Raw genomic sequence first — 20,058 nt, 5'->3', positions numbered from 1 at the left:
CCGCTGAGTGGCATTAAACAGCTTGAAAGATCAAAGACAATTTTTTATATAACTCTGACTCGTCTGAAAGAAGAAAGTCATATACACATACGATGACTTGAGGGTGAGTAATTTACAGGCTAATTTTCATTTTTGGGTGAACTTCAAATCTGAGGCCAATTTATGCATTTATTTCTATCATAAAGGTTGTTTTTTAATCTATTTTAATCTATTATAATATGAAATCATCTATTTATCATCTGTCCAGTTTAACATAAAAAAAAAAAATCAGCAGCAGCAATCAGGATATCAGTATCAGAGCAACACTTAACATTAAGCAGAGAGACAGAGAAGAACAGGAGAGAAAGAAAAATGCACCTCTCTTGTAGGATACACGGATTATAAGCAAGTCTAGTTCCTTGCAGTAATAAGCTCAGTAATCAGAGAGAGAGAGCTGGCCCTCCAGCACCGTTACTCCCCAGCTCTCTCTCCCTCTCTCCTTTTCTTCCCAGCAGCACTGCCACCAGGCTGTGCAGTTGATCACTCTCTCCAAAGCAGGTCTAGACTGACAGCAACACGATTGGAGCCGAGGCAACGGCCAGATGCCGGTGTTCCTCCCCGATGCTGCCTCGCTAATTACACCCCGCAAACATTAACGCCACATCTTCTGGAAAGCCATGAAAGAAACTGGGGCTAATTCAATTCCACCCATTCCCCAACATTAGCGTCATGCGAGTACAGTAATAAATCCGTGTGTGTTTTGAGGCTGATGTAGGCAGTAATTGTAATGCCTCGCTTTGCTGACCTGCTTGAGAACCTCTGCTGATTCAGAGAGAGCTGAGCTCAGGAAACAAGACATCAGAGAGGGAGGGATGGGGAATTAGAGGGAGAGAAGGAGAAAAAAGGCCAGGAGGTGATGATGGGAGAAGGTTGGGGGAGGGTAAGGAGTGCATAACACACACAGAGAAGATGAGAGTAACAGAGCTAGCCGGAGAATATTGTGTGCTCAATCGAGAGTGAGAGTGCTCTTAATTCAGAAAGACAGCCAGAGCAGCAAGCAGACAGGTTTTCAGGTCAGACTGCAGCTGGAAAAGCCGTGCGCAATTGTGTGTGTGCGATTCCGTGTGTGTGGATGATGAAAGGGTTGTGCTCACTGTAAGTGGCGTGTAGCAGAGCCTTGGGCTGCAACTGGTCATCACACTACTCTTCCATTAAATATTTATTACACACACACACACATACTGTGCATATTCCAACCTCCCTATTAGCTCTGCCTCTCTATAGTGTGCGCTGACCCTTCTATGACTCTGAATATCTGTGATGCAGTTTATACCAATGTGTTTTTGCCTCTGATCTCAGTCACTCTGTAATCAAACATCCTCAGCCGCACCACACGCGCTCTCTCTTTGCGTTTAGCAAAGACGCTCTGCTGAATCGGTCACGAACAGCCATTCAATATGCATCACCCTGGGGACCGGTATCATGGAGTGTGTGTTGATCGCGAAAGCTCGGTAACTTTGTTACCGAAGGCTATCAGTGTGCTACTATATGTGATTTGGATTTTTTTTCCTTCTTCTGGAAAAGCTCAGTTGAAGTTCTACATGAAATGAAAATTGTTTACTTTGTTAGTGCACATTGCTGGTCATATTGTGTGTGATTCATCGTGCACATTTTTCAAATATTTCCACATATTTGTCTTTGTAAAAATATTATTTTTGCTTATACACTACCATTCAAAAGTTAATTTTGAGTCAATAAGATGTTTTTATGTTTTTTGATAGAAGTCTGCAATGCTCATTAAGTCTGCACATATTTGATAAAACAAGCAAACAAACAAACAAAACTAATTTATTCCTGTGATGGCAAAGATACATTTTAGCAGCCATTACTCCCACTGTAATAATCTTGTGCAAAAATACAAAATACATTTCATTTCAACATTTACTCTCCTTTAACAGTCTGAAACGGAGCATACTGAGAAAATTTAATTTACTATATCACATTCAGTTTTAGTTATGCTTAATATAATCAGTTATTTAGTTCAAATAACTTTTTCAGTTCGATTTCAGTAGTATTTGACTAAAATGAAATGGTTTTATTTAATAAATTTGACTGTTAGGTTTTATAGTGCAAAGTTTTGAACGGTAGCACATATCTCTCTTTAATGTTAAACAGTAGGAAAATAGCTATTCAAGTGTACAAGCATCAGAGATGCTAGAACCCTGCTTATTCAGCGTTCTTTGCTCTTCTTCTTCCCCAAAAGTGTGAAAAAGTGAGAAATTACAGAAACCCCAAACTTGGTACTGTACCTATTCAGGTATTCAGATAATATGCAAACTGTGAGTAACCAAAATGTGAAATCAAATTGTTATTTTATTTGTCATAATATTTGTCATTGACGTAAAAAAAAAAAAAAAAAATAAAAAAAAAAAAAAAAAAATCAGTGCACCCTTATGCTGTCATAAAAGTTATGGCAATAATGGGCAATATGCATAGATATAGGAGGATAGGAAAGAAAAAAAAAAAGAAAAAACAAAAGGATCAATTGGAATACATTCAGATGTAACCTTTATGTGGGGATAGTGATAGTGAAACAATTGGATACATGTGGGTGTACAAATCCTAGCATTTTTTTTATTTGTATTATAAATGATTTTATATAATTTATTATGAATAATTATAAATATATATAAATTAATTACTAATTTGTAACTATCATTATGTTTTTGGGGAGTTGCGCCGCAAAATATTTTCCAGCCTGAACTACCCTGTACATATTGGCCATGCAAAATGATTATAATGGTCTGCTTAGGCCTCTCTGGAGAAAATTTCTACTTGTTAAATGCACTGCATTACTTTGGTTGGACTACATGATGTTTTTCAAATATGAATAATCTATGAAAAATAGTAAATTGTAAAATTGTTATTCTTATATATGAACTTTTTATGTAAATTGTAATAGAAGGTGTCACATTATGGAAGCAATATGTGAATGCTATTTCACGTTGACGTCACTGATCTTCTTCCATTTTCTGTATCTTGACCAGTTTTTCGATTAGGAGAGAGCAGATTAGCTGGAATAAAAGAATGTTTATGCCTGGGACAGAATGGATTGATGCTGAGAGAGAGAGAAAGAGCTCAAACAGTGAGATCACACTAATGAAAGGCCTGTCTGGCTTAGGCAATTTACATAGGCCTTTATTCAGGACCAGGTGTGCAGCTCCTTCAAACAGACTCTCGCATTGTTAGAAGGAGCCACACAGAGATGACCTCTGTAAGCTTTACGTAATCTCTGTCTCTCACAAACACACACACATAGAAATACAAAGTAGACTTGAATGAGTGTATTTAGCTGTAGAAAACACCTGTACTCCATTACGAAAAATGTTCATTATAAAAAAAAAAATAATAAAAAAAAAAAAAAAGGGCCCAATCAGCATAATTTTACACAAATGTACCCCTTTAATGGTTTCCCAGATGGTCACAAAATGCCAATGACACTCAGGGTTGAGATGAAAATAATTAGTGGTGCAATCATCACAATTACTATTTCTCATACCTGCTGTTTATTTTTTGTACAAACGCCTAACCCTGATTATTACATTTTAATTTGTCCTCACCATTATTAGTTTATACCTTTTGGATCATAAAGTTTGCTGTTTGAGTGAAAAAGAAGCCAGTTCTCTTGAAAATGTACTTTTATCTTCAAAACTATTTATATTTAGATGGCACAGAGTGTTCTTAAAGGGGTGGTTGTTTGTGATTTCCCTTTTTAACTTTAGTTATTGTGTAATGTTGCTGTTTGAGCATAAACAATATCGGCAAAGTTCAATGCAAACAGAGTTATTGTCTTATAAAATTATGTCAGTTTAATGCCTACAGTTATAGCATGTATGGACTATGTCAAGCTACTTTGCCGGGTTGGTGACATCACAAACCCTGAAATTTACATAAGCCCCGCCCCCGGGAACATGCAACAAAGGGGGCGAGGCCATGCTGCGCTGCTTAAGAGAAGAGGAAGAGTTGTTGCCATGCCTTTAAAAAACTAGGGGTGCACGAAAAAGTATATTCATAAATATTCTGTCTTCTAACAATTCTAATGGATTCACAAGATTCAAAATCAATGTTCTAAAGCAGTGGTTCTTAGTCCTGTTCCTCGCATCCCCCTGCTCTGCACATGGTCTGCTCTACATCTTTCTCTGCCATTCAGATCATCAGCTCATCAGCTCCATCAATGAACTGTTCCAATTATACACTTTGTGTATAGACAGTGGGATATTTTTTACATAGCTATGAGAAGCGTTAAAGGGGTCATATGATGCGATTTCAAATTTTCCTTTCTCTTTGGAGTGTTACAAGCTCATGGTGAATAAGGAAGATCTGTGACATTGCAAAGACTAAAGTCTCAAATTCAAAGAGATATTCTTTATAAAAGTTAGCACTCGTCCACGCCCCCTTGAAACGGCTCGTTCTAACACACCCCCACATCAGTATGTGGGAAGATTTGCATAATGCGGCCCAGATGTTCACACAAAGAAAGAAGGCGTACCTTTTATTCTCATTGTAGTTTAGTATTGTTGTTGCTGCCGCCACCATGTCGTATAGACGCTGTGTGTTTCACTGTGAAAGCGAAACTACTTTGTTTGGCCTTCCAAAAGAGGATGATATCCGCTTTGTCATGCCTGGAGCTGATCCGTGATGGTTGCTGAGGAAATACATCAACTTTGCACTGTGGATCGGCTGAATCGGCTTTCACGTTGGATGAAGCAGAGTCCAGCCCGGGATCGTTATATGTGGTAGCTGCAAGACCAAGGTACGCTCCTTCATAGAATCCGCCTGCTGCACCGTTCTCAAGCCACCCGCCTCAGCTCACTCTAGACCGCGGCTCACTCTAGACCGCGGCTCATTCAAGACAGCCGCGGCTCACTCTTGACCTCCGGCCTCTGCTCACTCAAGGCTGCGGTGTGTGACGCTGTTTTGTTGAGAAAGCGAAACTACTTTGTTTTTGCCTTCCAAAAGAAGACACGACTAGAAATCATGTTTATATCATGTTTATAATGGGTTTTATGTTTATGTCTCGTTGCTCCGGCTGGAAAAGGCATCACAATATGTTAAGAGGGGTAACATTTTGGTCTAACGCTTGAGGCATTCGGCCAATCACAACGCGCTGGATAGCTGGCCAATCACAGCACACCTCACTTTTCAGAGCGATGAGCCTTGTAAAAATCGACGCGTGTCAGAAGGCGGGGCATAGAGGAGAAACAATAATGTACAGTATGTGGAAAATAATGTTTTTTTTTTTAACCTTAAACCACATAAACACATTTCATTAAATCAAATACACAAAACAATGTTCTTTTTAGCAGCATCATATGACCCCTTTAAACATGGACACTTACAAGGTTGCTGTGGTAGCGAGAAATACTTGCTGGCAAACACTTCTTACTGTTACAAATGATACATTACTTTACAAAAATGCTAAAACGCAATAATGTATTCTGCTGTATTAAAGCTTTAATCAGTATAAAACCATATATTAAAGTACATTAACATAAGCAGTAGCATTTACAAATAGCATTGTATGTAAAAGTATGTGACAACAACAACAACAACAAAAAAACATTCTGAAATGTCCTTTAAGAGCCGTGCTTGCACAGGTTCTGCACGATCCTCATCACTAATATTCTCTGGGTCTCATTCTGGCTCAAATTGATAAGCAATATTGACGACACCATTGTTTACAATACAACGCCGGAGCAAATGTGAGGGGTGTGACATTTCTGAATGCACACTAGGTGGTTTAGCAAATCACAACACACTGGGCCAGCTAACCAATCTGAGCCCATTGTGTATTTCTGAGGGAGGGGCTTCATAAAACCAGGAAATCTTCAGAGGGTTCATAAGACAATGGACAGAGCGGTGTATATTAAAGGTAAATTTATGTGAAAAATATAAAAGCATTAACACTTGTTAGACTGCACCTCATAAACACAATCAATCATTGAAAAGAAAGAAAGAAAAAAATTAAAAACTTTTACCACCCCTTTAATGCAATCTGCAAACAATGACATCATAACATGGCACAAGCTGACTAACCTCTGCTGATTCTGGAGCCAAATGAGCTTGCTGCTTAACTTTTAAATAGTCTGGTTCTGCGTTTGCTGTAAGCAAGTCTTGTGAAACTCTATTAGAGACCCTCCACCTCCCCCAGCTCCACCCGTATACAGGTGCTGGTCATATAATTAGAATATCATCAAAAAGTTGATTTATTTCACTAATTCCATTCAAAAAGTGAAACTTGTATATTATATTCATTCATTACACACAGGCTGATATATTTCAAATGTTTATTTCTTTTAATTTTGATGTTTATAATTGACAACTAAGGAAAATCCCAAATTCAGTATTTCAGAAAATTTGAATATTGTGAAAAGATTCAATATTGAAGACACACCTGGTGCCACACTCTAATCAGTTAATTAACTCAAAACACCTGCAAAGCCTTTAAATGGTCTCTCAGTCTAGTTCTGTAGGCTACACAATCATGGGGAAGACTGCTGAGTTGACAGTTGTCCAAAAGACGACAATTGACACCTTGCACAAGGAGGGCAAGACACAAAAGGTCATTGCAAAAGAGGCTACCTGTTCACAGAGCTCTGTGTCCAAGCACATTAATAGAGAGGTGAAGGGAAGGAAAAGATGTGGTAGAAAAAAGTGTACAAGCAATAGGGATAACCGCACCCTGGAGAGGATTGTGAAACAAAACCCATTCAAAAATGTGGGGGAGATTTACAAAAAGTGGACTCCAGCTGGAGTCAGTGCTTCAAGAACCACTACACAAAGACGTATGCAAGACATGGGTTTCAGCTGTCGCATTCCTTGTGTCAAGCCACTCTTGAACAACAGACAGCGTCAGAAGCGTCTCGCTTCAAAAAGGACTGGACTGCTGCTTAGTAGTCCAAAGTTATGTGCTCTGAATTTTGCATTTCCTTTGGATATCAGGGTCCCAGAGTCTGGATGAAGAGAGGAGAGGCACACAATCCACATTTCTTGAGGTCCAATGTAAAGTTTCCTCAGTCAGTGATGGTTTGCGGTGCCATTTCATCTGCTGGTGTTGGTCCACTGTGTTTTCTGAGGTCCAAGGTCAACACAGCCGTATACCAGGAAGTTTTAGAGCACTTCATGCTTCCTGCTGCTGACCAACTTTATGGAGATGCAGATTTAATTTTTCAACAGGACTTGGCACCTGCACACAGTGCCAAAGCTTCCAGTACCTGGTTTAAGGACCATGGTATCCCTGTTCTTAATTGGCCAGTAAATCCACCTGACCTTAACCCCATAGAAAATCTATGGGGTATTGTGAAGAGGAAGATGCGATATGCCAGACCCAACAATGCAGAAGAGCTGAAGGCCACTATCAGAGCAACCTGGGCTCTCATAACACCTGAGCGGTGCCACAGACTGATCGACTCCATGCCATGCCGCATTGCCGCATTGCTGCAGTAATTCAGGCAAAAAGGAGCCCCAACTAAGTATTGAGTGCTGTACATGCTCATACTTTTCATTTTTATACTTTTTAGTTGGCCAAGATTTCTACTAAATCCTTTCTTTGTATTGGTCTTAAGTTATATTGTAATTTTCTGAGATACTGAATTTGGGATTTTCCTTAGTTGTCAGTTATAATATTCAAAATTAAAAGAAATAAACAATTGAAATATATCAGTCTGTGTGTAATGAATGAATATAATATACAAGTTTCACTTTTTGAATGGAATTAATGAAATAAATCAACTTTTTGATGATATTCTAATTATATGACCAGCACCTGTAGATCAGCTGTGGGTTATTTCATGTATGCTGTACTGTAAGTGCAGCACTGGCATGTCTTACATGTCTTCCAACCTTGATTATTACTGTAGTATTGATGAAGAATATTACATTGAATATTTGGTTTTCAAACTTAACACATTTTACTAGTCGGTTTTAATGATAGAAAATAACAAGCACAAACTCAAGTGTCCATATTCAATAAATCATTGTTTATTGATTTTTTTGGTATCAGTAAAGCATCTTTACTACATATTGTTTGTTTTCTACAGTTTAAAGTGAAAAGTTTAGTTGCGATACAGTAGAATCAGGGCTCCCGACAAAACAAACAAACAAACAAACACTTAAGGAGCCACTGGCTTCTAAAAGAAAAGGAAAAAAAGGCACCAAATTATTTTTTAAGTGCCACAGAATATTTATTTACACCTTAATATTTCAGTCATACTGTCATGTGTCATATGTCTCCCCTCCTTTTACAGCATTAGCATTTTAATCAAGTGGATTTCCTGGGAACTAAGGTTCATTTAAAGTGTGAACTCTGTCTTTTCCAACTTCAGGACTATATACAGTCACAAAGAATGGTTTATTACACAGAATCTGTGCCAATATCATTAACCATAACTATGTCAGCATCACTTGGCCATTGATTGTAGTTTGGGCTTCTCCTCAATACATCCTATACATGTTGTTATATGTCTTGCACAGATCAACTCCTTGTCCATCCTTGCACCCGTTTTTTTTTTTTTTTTTTTTTCATTTGTAGCGTGGAGTTACACTGTATTTAGGTGGTGTTGAGTTTTATCTTAAGCTTCTTGCACTCTTTCTTATCATGTAGACAACAAGCTAAGTAAAAATATGAATATGCAATATAGCACATATATTTAGCAAAATGCTGCTCTTTATAGTTTTTTTTTTTTTTTTTTCCTATAGCTGACTAATGAGCTTATTGACACAGAATGGTTATTCTGAGGTAAATGTATTGTTACATGGCATTGTTTACAAGCTATAAACATTCTCCACAGTTTGAAACACTGAATGAGTGATTTCAGTAAGTTGTACTGTATCTTATAATATACCATTTGATGTCCATTCATGTTTATTTTTCATACTACTCAGTAAAGAGAAAGATATGATAGGTTCACGTGCCGCTTGAACTGAGGCGCATGTTGCGGCAACTGGATCTGCTTTTTTTTATTAGCAGGTGTGCTGTCAACAGACTCTTTCTGCTAAAATTTTGATGCGCACTGTCTCCATTTATATCGTAAGCATAACAAAAGATGTGATCGCAAAACAGGCAGAAAAAAAAAAAAAAAAAACATTACATGCACATTTTTAAGTCATAACATCTACTTTTATATAGTTACCGGTGGTGATCTCAGGAAAAATAAATAAAATCACTCAAATTAATATTTTTGGGTGCAAATGTGACTGTGTTAGTCGCAGTCTGGATCCCTGAGAATACAATGTGTTTTTCTTGTAACTTATTGTGACATTACCCATGAGTCTTCATTTGTGCAGAACACTAAAGTAAGACCTTTGAGAGTCTGTGATAACTTTAAAGTTTGCTTGGAGTGATATATATATTGTCATAATTCATGCAAACTGCTCTCAGACCCCTGACAAAAATTTGTGACAAAAAACAAAACAAAAAACACTGTATTGTGTTAATGATATGTTGGACGAATCTAAACTCTCCTGCATTTAGGACTGTAAATCTGTTTTAAAGGAATTACGTAATTTCACTGGCTTCGAAGCTGTTAAACTTTTTAACACTCCATCTCCAGTTTTTGTTTTGGTGTGCATCGACTTTTTTACAAATATGGACTAGTTCAGGTTTGACCTCCTGTTACCGTATCGAGTTACTGACTGCTGATGTTGCGAGAGAGAATTTGGGAGAAATACATAAATTCTGTAAAGTTTGGTTCGAGCATGGCCTGAGGCAAGAATTGAGCTGGGAAGCTCAGCAGAGGTGTGTGAGAGAGAATGAGGCAGAGATTGGAGGACAGATCTCTGGTGAGAAGCTGTCCTCACCTCGTAGCCCCTGTAAGTCTGACATTGTGTGGGTTTGGGAGGCAGCTGCAAGTTTATATATAAACATATACCGGAATAAGAATTGTGTGCATCAAATCAGCTTAGTCAGGCAGAGCACATGGCGTATGTGAGTGGCACCATTTGGGCAGGGTATCTGGCTTACACCGTGTCCTAACCGGGATTGGCGCGACAGGTTTCAAGCGACAAGTAATTTGTATGTTCACTAGAGATGTCAAATGCACTGGTAAAAAAGTAAAAGAAAGAAATAAAAAGAAATAACCATTTCGGTTTTCTGTAATATTGGTAGTACAGACTCTTTTCATTATCCAAGTGCTGTTTGATTGACAAGTGGCTTCTTTTTTGTGTTTGTACACGTACATGTATGTCTGTACATTAGCAGCCTAATCTGATGTTGTCTGTTATGTTGTCTGAAAGTTTGAAATTATTTTATTTAATGTCGAGGTTTAAACAATTTAGATAGGTAGATGGATGGATGGATGGATGATATATAGTAGGGGTGGAATGGTTCAACTTACTCAAGGTTCAGTTTGTATCACGGTTTTAGAGTCATGGTTTTGGTATGGTTCGGTATGTGCTATGTTTAGGGAAAAACTATACTGTCAAATAAAAATAAAGAAAATAAGTTTAATCTATCTAACTACAAGCAATAGCACAAATAAATACAATAGAGTAAAGAAGTGTGTACACATGGCTCTTAAATGTTTAAACTGGCAAAGCTTAAATGAGCTTAGTTTAAAGCGCTATATAAATAAAGGTGACTTGACTTGACTTCACTTGACCAGTACTTATTGGTTTACCGCTACCATTTTAGCCAAATATTAAATATAAATGTTAATTAGATATGTTCATTACCTGTCTAGCGATGATCATCACTTCATGCTCTTCACCGAGTGCTCACACAGAAACACACAAGAGCGTTTAAAAGCAGCATCAACAGCACTCAAATCTTCATGGGAAACTGACGTTTTTAAAATTTCAGTACTGAATGGTATCGTGGTCTGTACTTTTGACAACAGTAGATTCTTATGATCCAGTCTTTCAGTTGAGCCAGTCAGAAGGATTCATGAAACAGTCTGAGATATACTTCATGAGATATGTATATATATTCACACCTGTCTAGTTTGGTTTGATTGAATCGAAATCAAGTCCGTTTCCCCCTTTGGTGTGGATCTTTTGGGCAGGTGTGAATACAGCAGTCGCACTTGGATGCCGACCAAACAACCGTACCCGGACCCAGCTGATGAGGTGGTCTCAGTTCAGTTCCAAACAAACTCTGGTACGGTTGAATGGATATGGAATGGATTGAATATAGAAAGCTTTAAATGACTACAAAACTAAATAATTCAAATCCAAAACAAAAACTCTTTCATTATGTAAAATTACATAAAGATGCATCTAAAGGTGCATCCAGTGCTGAGATGGCGAGTCAGGATCATCAACTTCATCTTTGTGACTAATTCAGAAAACACTAGTCTATTAATAAATAATTCAAATGTCTCCTTACTATTTCCCCCCAATATATTTAGCTATTAGTCTATTTAGCATGCTCACGTCACTTTGCTGTGCGCCATGGCCATGAAAACTCCTCATTTGTATGCATTTTAAGCATTGTGGTTTAAAAAAAAGTAATTTAAGCCATTGAAATGCAAATAACAGCACTATATGCACAAGCTGTCTGTTTCTGAGCGTGATTTCGGGTCATGTTCACACCTCAAATGAACCGTACCAGAGTTTGTTTGGAAGCAGACCGAGACCACCTCTTCACCCGGGTCTCTGTACGGTTGTTTGGTCCGCATCTAAGTGCGATTTGCTGTATTCACACCTTCTAGGTGGGTTTGTTTGGAGATGGGAAATGGAACTTGAGTTGGATTCAATCGACCCAAACAAGGCAGGTGTGAATACACCCTAAGTTCCTATGACTTCCTGACTGTACTGTGATTAATTTACAGTTATGTCTAATTTGAAATAAATCAGGAATCGTTACTCTGATGCTACTATATGCTTTAGGTTGGAGTGCATCCTAGTTTACAAACTTAAATCATCATAGAGTTGTGCTAAAAAGTCTGTTCATCAATCAGTTGTTATTGAGTGATTCTTTAATTTATAAAGAAAATAAAATTGTCGCTTCATGGGAAACTGGCATAAAGTATCAATAATAAAAATGGAAGTTGCTGCAAACGGGGAAGCCGGAAGCCTGTGGCTCTTTTCTCCTAATAAATGAAGAGCGTGCAGACAAAATGCAATAGAGTTGTCATGTTATCTTGCAATAGGATGCCTGATGTTTGGGAATACAGTCATTTGAGACAGTTATGGGAGGTGATTATAGACCTTATGCATCAGAGAAACAGGTGTGCAGTGATTTTTAGAATGTCTTCGAACTTCTGTTTTTGCAGTAGCTCTATAACATCACTGTTGAAGAGTAATCAGCTGGTGAAGTGGATTTACTAATTGTAGAATTAATGTGGATTGTAATTTTCAAAGAGGATGTCATAATAAATGTCAGTAGACCAGGAAGATTTTAAAATGAAAGGTTCATTCATAAGTTTGTATGAACTTACCTTCATGCTGTGGCAATACAAATGAAAGACAAAAGAAACCAAGCACAGCGCTGAAAAGGGGTGGGGCTATATAAGGTCTATACTAAATAATTTTGATGACAGATTTATTTTTCTAGAACTTTTCTGAGATTCATTTAAAAATGCAATAAATGTTTCCATCTTAGTTTTTACCCATCTCTTCTTATTGGATTAACTAATTTAAGCGCATACTTTTTTTTTTTTTTTGCCTGTTTTTAGAATTTATGTGCATCTTGGCATTTCCATCCAGCATTTTTTTCTGCAATATCCCAAAATTTGCATACAAATAGGTGGATGGAAACATAGTTATTGACTCCCCAGCCTAGAGTTTTATGCCCTGTTAATACTTATGCGTTTTCGTTTTAAAATGAAAACGATCCTCGTCTACACTGGCGTTTTCACTGCTTTTCAGACTCAACTCAACTCAACTTTATTTATATAGCACCAATAAAAACAACGATTGTTGATCAAGGTGCTGTACAAACAATCAAATATCAACAACATTAACACTCAGAACAACATAAATTACAGCACAGAACAGAGCTAACACTGCACAATTAACTACAATTAAAAGCCAGAGAAAAAAGATGGGTTTTGAGTTTGTCTGTAAACTCATTTAGTGTAGAGGCAGTTCTAATAGAAACCGGTAGGCTGTTCCAGAGTTTCGGAGCAGCAACAGCAAAGGCTCGTCACCTCTTGATTTCAATTTAGCCCGATGAACGTTAAATAGTCACTGGTTGAAAACTGCTTGGTTGGAAGACCTAAGAGAACTTCCAGGATTGCGAGCAGATAATAAATCTGACAGATATACAGTAGTTAACCCATTCAGAGCTTTAAAAACCAGCAGCAGGACTTTAAAATCAATTCTATAAGGAATTGGGAGCCAATGCAAAGATATTAATACTGGAGTAATGTGCTCTCGTTTACGCACACCAATGAGGAGCCTAGCAACAGCATTTTATACCATTTCAAGTCGGTTAAGAGATGCTTGATTAATACCCATATAAAGGGAATTGCAGTAATTTCATTAATTTTCAGTAATTTACAGTAATTACTGTAAATTAATTACTGTAAAACAGTAGTGTACAGTAATACAGTAATAAAGGGAATTGCAGTAATTTCATTAATTTTCAGTAATCGGTATACAGTAATTTCAGAAACGATCTCAGTCTAAACTACACAAGATATGTATAGGTAGATTCCCTATTATTTAGATTGAGGATGCATCTGCGTGCTTGGAGCAGTCGAATGAGGAATCTACTTATACATATCTGTGGGTACCAGGGCTGGATTGGTAATCATGCATTTTCCCGGTGGGCCGACAAAATGTTTTTTTTTTTTTTTTTTTTTTTTTTGCAGAGTACCGTCACGCAGGGCCAGCAAGCAGCCAGTGGCCCATTGGTTTGTCTCCTGTACTGACAGTATAAACATCCAATCACAGTGTGCTATAGACGGAGCGATTAAGTATTTTGCTCAGCCTATAGGATAGAAAGAACACTTCACCCCAACTACTTCCTTGTCTGCTTTTCCCACGTTTTCACAGCAGATTTATCAAGAACAGGCTTGCTCTGCGGTGAGGGATGCTGGCCAAAGAGCCAGGAAGATGGAGAAGAAGAGAGTAGCTGAATCGGTAAAGTGCTAAAGGGACTCGAGATGGAGGCAGGCATCTAACCTATCCTAATGTGTGCATGCGCCATGAGTGTAGAATACGTAAACACTTTTTAATAAAACGGAAATTCGTCCCCTGCAAAGTCAAGTCAAGTGTTATCAAAGAGGTTTCCATGGGCCAATGCGAATAAAGCTAGATTTTAAATGAAAAAGACACGATATTGTCTGACCTGACATTATATTCTTATCCAAAACAAAAGATGTGATATGATGTGTGATACATAGGCTACATACATACACTACCAGTCAAAAAATTTTGAACAGTAAGAAAAATCCAATAGAAAGATCCAAAGATCAGCATTTATTTGAAATAAAAAGCTTTTGTAACATTATACATAGACAACTCAAAAGCTTGGAGTCAGTATAATTATTTTTTTATTTATTTTTTTTTGATCAGTAGGTTGGAGTTTTTTGGGGGGGGGGGGGCTAATAGAAATTAATACTTTTCTTTAGGAAGGATATTTTAAATTAATCAAAATTAATGATAAAGACACTTAGAATGTTGCAAAAAATAAAAAAATATTTTACATAAATGCTGTTCTACTGAATTTTCTATGCTTCAAATAAACCTGAAAAAAATCTACTAAGCTGTTTTCAACATAATAATAATAGTAATATTTTTTTTAGCAGCAAATCCGAATATTTGAATGATTTCTGAAGGATCATGTGACTGTAGTAATGATGCTAAAAATTCATCTTTGAAATCGCAGGAATAAATTACATTTTAAAATATTTTCAAATAGAAAGCAGTTATTTTAAATAGTAAAACTATTTCAAAATATTAATGCTTTTGCTGTATTTTGGATCAAATAAATGCAGGCTTGGTAGGCAGAAGAGAATTTAAAAAAAAAAAATTAATATATATATCTCGAAGTGGTGGTGGGTTGCCTGGACCAAAAAATGCCAGGGCCGATTTTTTTGTCCAAGTCCAGCTCTGATGGGTGCAACAATGAGCATGATGTTATTGTTTACATGGTTGTCAAGGATACGCAGAGAGAATGTGGGCAGCCACGCCATCATTTTCAAAAGTCTCTGTTTTGGTCTGTTTACACTGAAATGCAACCCCAGTCTTTTCAAACTAAAATGGGGTCTGCTGCATTTTCAGAAGTCTCTGTTTTTGAGGGTCGAAAATGCCGGAGTAGTGTAAATGACAGGCGTAACCATAGCAAAAGTTATGTAAACGGGGCCTTGGCTGGTCAGATAATGGAGTTGCACTGGATGGTGCTGTCTGCTTGGCCTGGTCTCAACGAGAGCGCGAATGTGTGTGCACATGTAGACAAATGAGAAATTGCTGTTTAGTTTTGGATAATTTCAAGTGCGTCTAGTCAGGGCAGTCTACAAAACAGTCTCCCCTCGACCGCAGTCAGATGATCCCTAACGCATCTTACTCAAGCTTGAGTGGAAATGGACGAGCTGTGTATATTAGAAAAAGCACAAATTCACCTACAACGGAGTGTATTTGTCCTGTGGAATTTAAATTCTTATTGAGAAACCTCAGGCTGGTGGATTTTAGTTTCATTTTCTATGCCTTTTTGACAAGGCTTGTGCTACAAGAGAAAAAAGAAAGCGCTCCGCATCCCCCTCCCCACCTCTTGCGCCCTGTAGCAGCTGTCAGTCATTTCCCCTGCTCCAGCGAGTGCCAGCTCTAGTTCATTACCTAAAGCCTCCATGAAGCCAGACCACCAGACTCCAGCACAAAGAGATATGATAGGGCCAGGGACTCTGGAGTAGCTGCTATGTTATTTGTGTTACGTCAGAATATTCTACTTGAGAGTTCTTTCTACTTTTTGCCTCCAAGATACAGTATGTGTATTAATGCACCTCTTCCATGGACTGAGCTGAACTTTCTTTTAGCTTTGAGACGGGGGTCTAGGAACTACATTACAGTGAAGGCATCCATATTGCATAGCAGCAGTGCAGTGTAACTGTGCCTCTAAGATATGCCCAACCTCTCCATTTGCTATTTTCCTCACTCGACTCTGCGTGCCTGCCGTTTGTTGAATGCTGTTAAATGTTTAATTTCCACCAGATACGGTTGCAGAGAGACACGCTCAAGGACAGGGGTCCAAATACATAAAAACACAGCCAGCTAAATCTCTACGTATTGCCCTTCGTTATCTGTGAGCGAGATTCACTGTGGTGTGAAATTTAAGGAAATTATTTCACTCAAGTTAGGAGGGTGTTGAGGGACTATTAGGTCATGATGTAATTGCGTGAAATTTGTAAAGGTCTGTGTGTCCCACTTACAAATGAATTCAAGAACGCATGTCTTTGAGTGTAATGCTTAACACTGCAGCCTGTACTTTAGATTCACTAAAACGTGCACGTTTTTCAGAGCACGAATGCTTTAAAAGTCTGCATGAATGCTGTTAGCCACCCGATATACTTTACTTATGTAATCTGATGTTTATGGGGCTTGATTTTAGCTATTGGGAAATGTTTGGATTGTGAAAAGTGGGTGTTACGTAATAGAATGGTGGAGGTGGATATAGGGAAATAGTTGAAAACTAGGAGGTCCTCGTAACATCAACCAAAAAGGAATGTTGTTCTGGAGGTGGAGCAAGTTTATTACATTTTGATTTAAAGATTATCAAGATTAGAAAGATTATTGGAGTATGTTTTACAAGAAAATACTATTTCAGCCTTTCTAATGAAAAAAATATTTTTACTTGCTGTCTATTTGTAATTCCTTAATGTATTAGCTATTTCTGAGTGAAAATAAAGAAAAAAATCTAGGAAAATCCCACACCATATATTTTTCCTCAATGTAGTAAATGTTAATTTCATGTTTATAATCTACTAATAAATTTTTAAAATCAAATGTTGTACTTGTTAATATTATTTACTGGACCTGAGCTAACATGAACTAATAATGAATAGGTAAGGTTTTTTTTTTTTTTTTTTTTTTTTTAAACAAAGATGAATACATACTGTAACAAATGTTTTGCTTAGATGTATTATTAATTCATTAACTAACATTAATCAAACATTAATTAGCTAGAAGCGTAGTTGTTATGTTTAGGTGTGCGGTCAAATTAAAGGGTTACTCCACCCCAAAATGAAAATTTTATCATTGATCACTTACCCCCATGTCATTCCAAACCCGTAAAAGCTTCATTCGTCTTTGGAACACAATTTAAGATATTTTGGATGAAAACCGGGAGGCTTGTGACTGTCCCATTGACTGCCAAGTAAATTATACTGTCAAGGTCCAGAAAAGTATGAAAGACATCGTCAGAATAGTCCATCTGCCATCAGTGGTTCAATCTGAATTTTATGAAGCGACGATAATACTTTTTGTACACCAAGAAAACCAAAATAACGACTTTATTCAACAATTTGTCTCCTCTGTGTCTCTCTGCATCACTGTAGTGTCATTTTGGAGAACATCCGCTGAACGCAAACTGCGTACGCTATTCTGTGTATATTGTGTATATCGTTATTGTTATCGATAGCTGGATATTAATGAATTATGGGGGATTCATGTTTCTCAGGAGGAGTTGGTGGTGAACCACATGGCTGCCAAAACCATAGAGAACGTGTGCAGCCGTGAGTCTAAATACGCTCAGGGATTCATCACTGCAGAGGTGGGACCTGCACTCTGGTATCTGTTCACACACTCAAGGATCAGCGCTGTATCTGTGAGTATTAAACACACACTCTTATGACTTTAACAGGGTGTTTTAACACAAAGTTCAACTCTGCGTACTGTTCAGTTCAGTTTCAGTTCGGAGAGATGATTACAAAAGTTGCCGTGCAAATGCAATGATCCAAGCAACACAGATTTCCTTTTTCATCATCTTTTTTTTATTTTTTCCATTGAGCCAATGACAAAATATTTCCTGGGTGTATTTCAGGGCAGTTCTTATTGCCAGGCCCTGATCTGACACTAGGTGACGCTATAATGAGGCCATTTATGTTTTTCTTCATGTCTTCACAACTGTACAGTCTAGAATTGAAATTCTTTTCCATTTCATTTTTGTCCAAGTGTTATGAAGATATAAATCAATAAAATTTTGGAGATGGAGTTACCCATTCATTTTGACCAGCTGCCCTTTAGGACAGTAATTTGTGCAATTCTGCTCAGTTGGGGCAGTGTAATTAAAAACCTGTCATAAGTTGAATCTTGTTTTACGATGGCTTGGTACAAGAATGATCAACTTTTGGGCATGTGTTTTTTTTTTAAATAAATTATAGTTAATGATACAGTGATTAATTGTTAACCTTTTTAACCCAATCTCTACCATGGTATTAAAGATCCTTAACCTTTTGATGACATATTTATGTTCCTCTATATAAATAAATATGAAATATTATGTAATAAATAGCAGCAGTATTAAAGATTCTGTATTCAACCCACCTCCACCCACCTGTCTTATGTTTATCTGCCCTTCCAGGCTCTGTGTAAAATAACACGCCAATCTGCGGGGGCCTTCCAGAGTGTGATTGACAAGGTGGGATTACCCAGCATACTCAGTTGTCTGGTGTCAGGCATCAGCCGTGTCCAGCAACACATGCTCACTATGTTCGCTGCCATGTTGGCATCAGGAGCACATTCCCACAGACTGGTACAGGACCGGGTATGTACAGTTACATACAAAGACATGCACATATATGTGACCCTGGACCACAAAACCAGTCTTAAATTTAAATTTTTCAATACATTTCAATACAAGCTTTCCATTGATGTATGATTTATTAGGATCGGAAATATTTGGCTGAGATACAGCTATTTGAAAATCTGGAATCTGAGGGTGCAAAAAAAATCTAAATACTGAGAAAATCGCCTTTAAAGTTGTCTAGATTAAATCTTAGCAATGCATATTACTAATCAAAAATTAAGTTTTAATATATTTAGGGTAGGAGATTTACTAAATATCTTCATTGAACATGATCTTTACTTAATATCCTAATGATTTTCGGCATAAACAAAAATGGATAATTTTGACCCGTAAATATTTTTTTTGGCTATTGCTAAAAATATACCCCAGCGACTTAAGACTGGTTTTGTGGTCCAGGGTCACATATATGTAAGTGCATACATATACATATATGTTATCCTTTAATGTACGGCTAGCCGTTGATTATCCCGCTTATTCCATGGTCATTTTCCAAGTTGTAGACAAGTTAAAACTTCTACTGCTCTTTGCAATATTTAACCGAATGGGTAAAAATGACAGTTATTTTTTATCAGTTACGGCTCGTTAGTGCTCGCATTTTGCCAGCTTCAAATCAAACACAGAGATGAAATAGTGTGGTAAGACTACATTTATTTGAATGAATTGTAGCATGTATTTCAATTAATTATTGATTGATTGATTGATCGATCGAGAGAGAGAGATGACAGTTTTGTGTAAGTTACCTACTTGCTGCGTCTGCGCGTCTCTCTCTACAAACAATTATTTAAAAAATTGTGATTTTAGCTCCTCGTTGCTGGGGAATGTAATGTAGAGATCTAGTATCTATCTTTTATTTTAGTAATAAAAATTGCGGGGAAGCGTTGACAACAAGTTTATGTGTGTGCAGCACAATCTGCGATATCTGACCTGATCTCTTTCTCTCTCTCTCTCTCTCTCTCTCTCTCTCTCTCTCTCTCTTTCTCTCTCTCTCTCTATGTGTGTATGCGTGTGTGTGTGTGAGTGAGCGAGTGATGCGTGTTGGTTAGTGTGCATCAATTAAAGGGGTCATATGATGTGATTTAAATTTTTCCTTTCTTTTTGGAGTGTTACAAGCTCAGTTCCAACTTTCCAAAATACGTTTACATATTTAAAGAATTTGCCACTGATGATTGAAACGCGAGTTTTGAGCAGTGTAGAGTAGTGCTTGTTGTTTGTCATTATAATCAGTAATTTTGTGCCCACTGGATGCAACAAATGCCTCGTTTGTAATGGGTTTTGTTGGTTTTGTCTTGTCATGCTGGGACTCTGCATCACAGTATGTTAAGTGGCATAACATT

At 37.5% G+C, this 20,058-nt stretch overlaps 1 pseudogene; it reads left to right on the top strand.

The window, feature by feature from the left end:
- Positions 1–20,058, top strand: part of LOC109075091 — a 228,828-nt pseudogene that overhangs the window by 40,427 nt on the left and 168,343 nt on the right.

Source organism: Cyprinus carpio, chromosome B16 (genome assembly GCF_018340385.1).
Source record: "Cyprinus carpio isolate SPL01 chromosome B16, ASM1834038v1, whole genome shotgun sequence".
In the NCBI taxonomy this organism is placed as follows: Eukaryota; Metazoa; Chordata; class Actinopteri; order Cypriniformes; family Cyprinidae; genus Cyprinus; species Cyprinus carpio.
The sequence above is the reverse complement of the archived record's forward strand: the minus strand, read 5'-3'. Positions and strand labels throughout refer to the sequence as shown.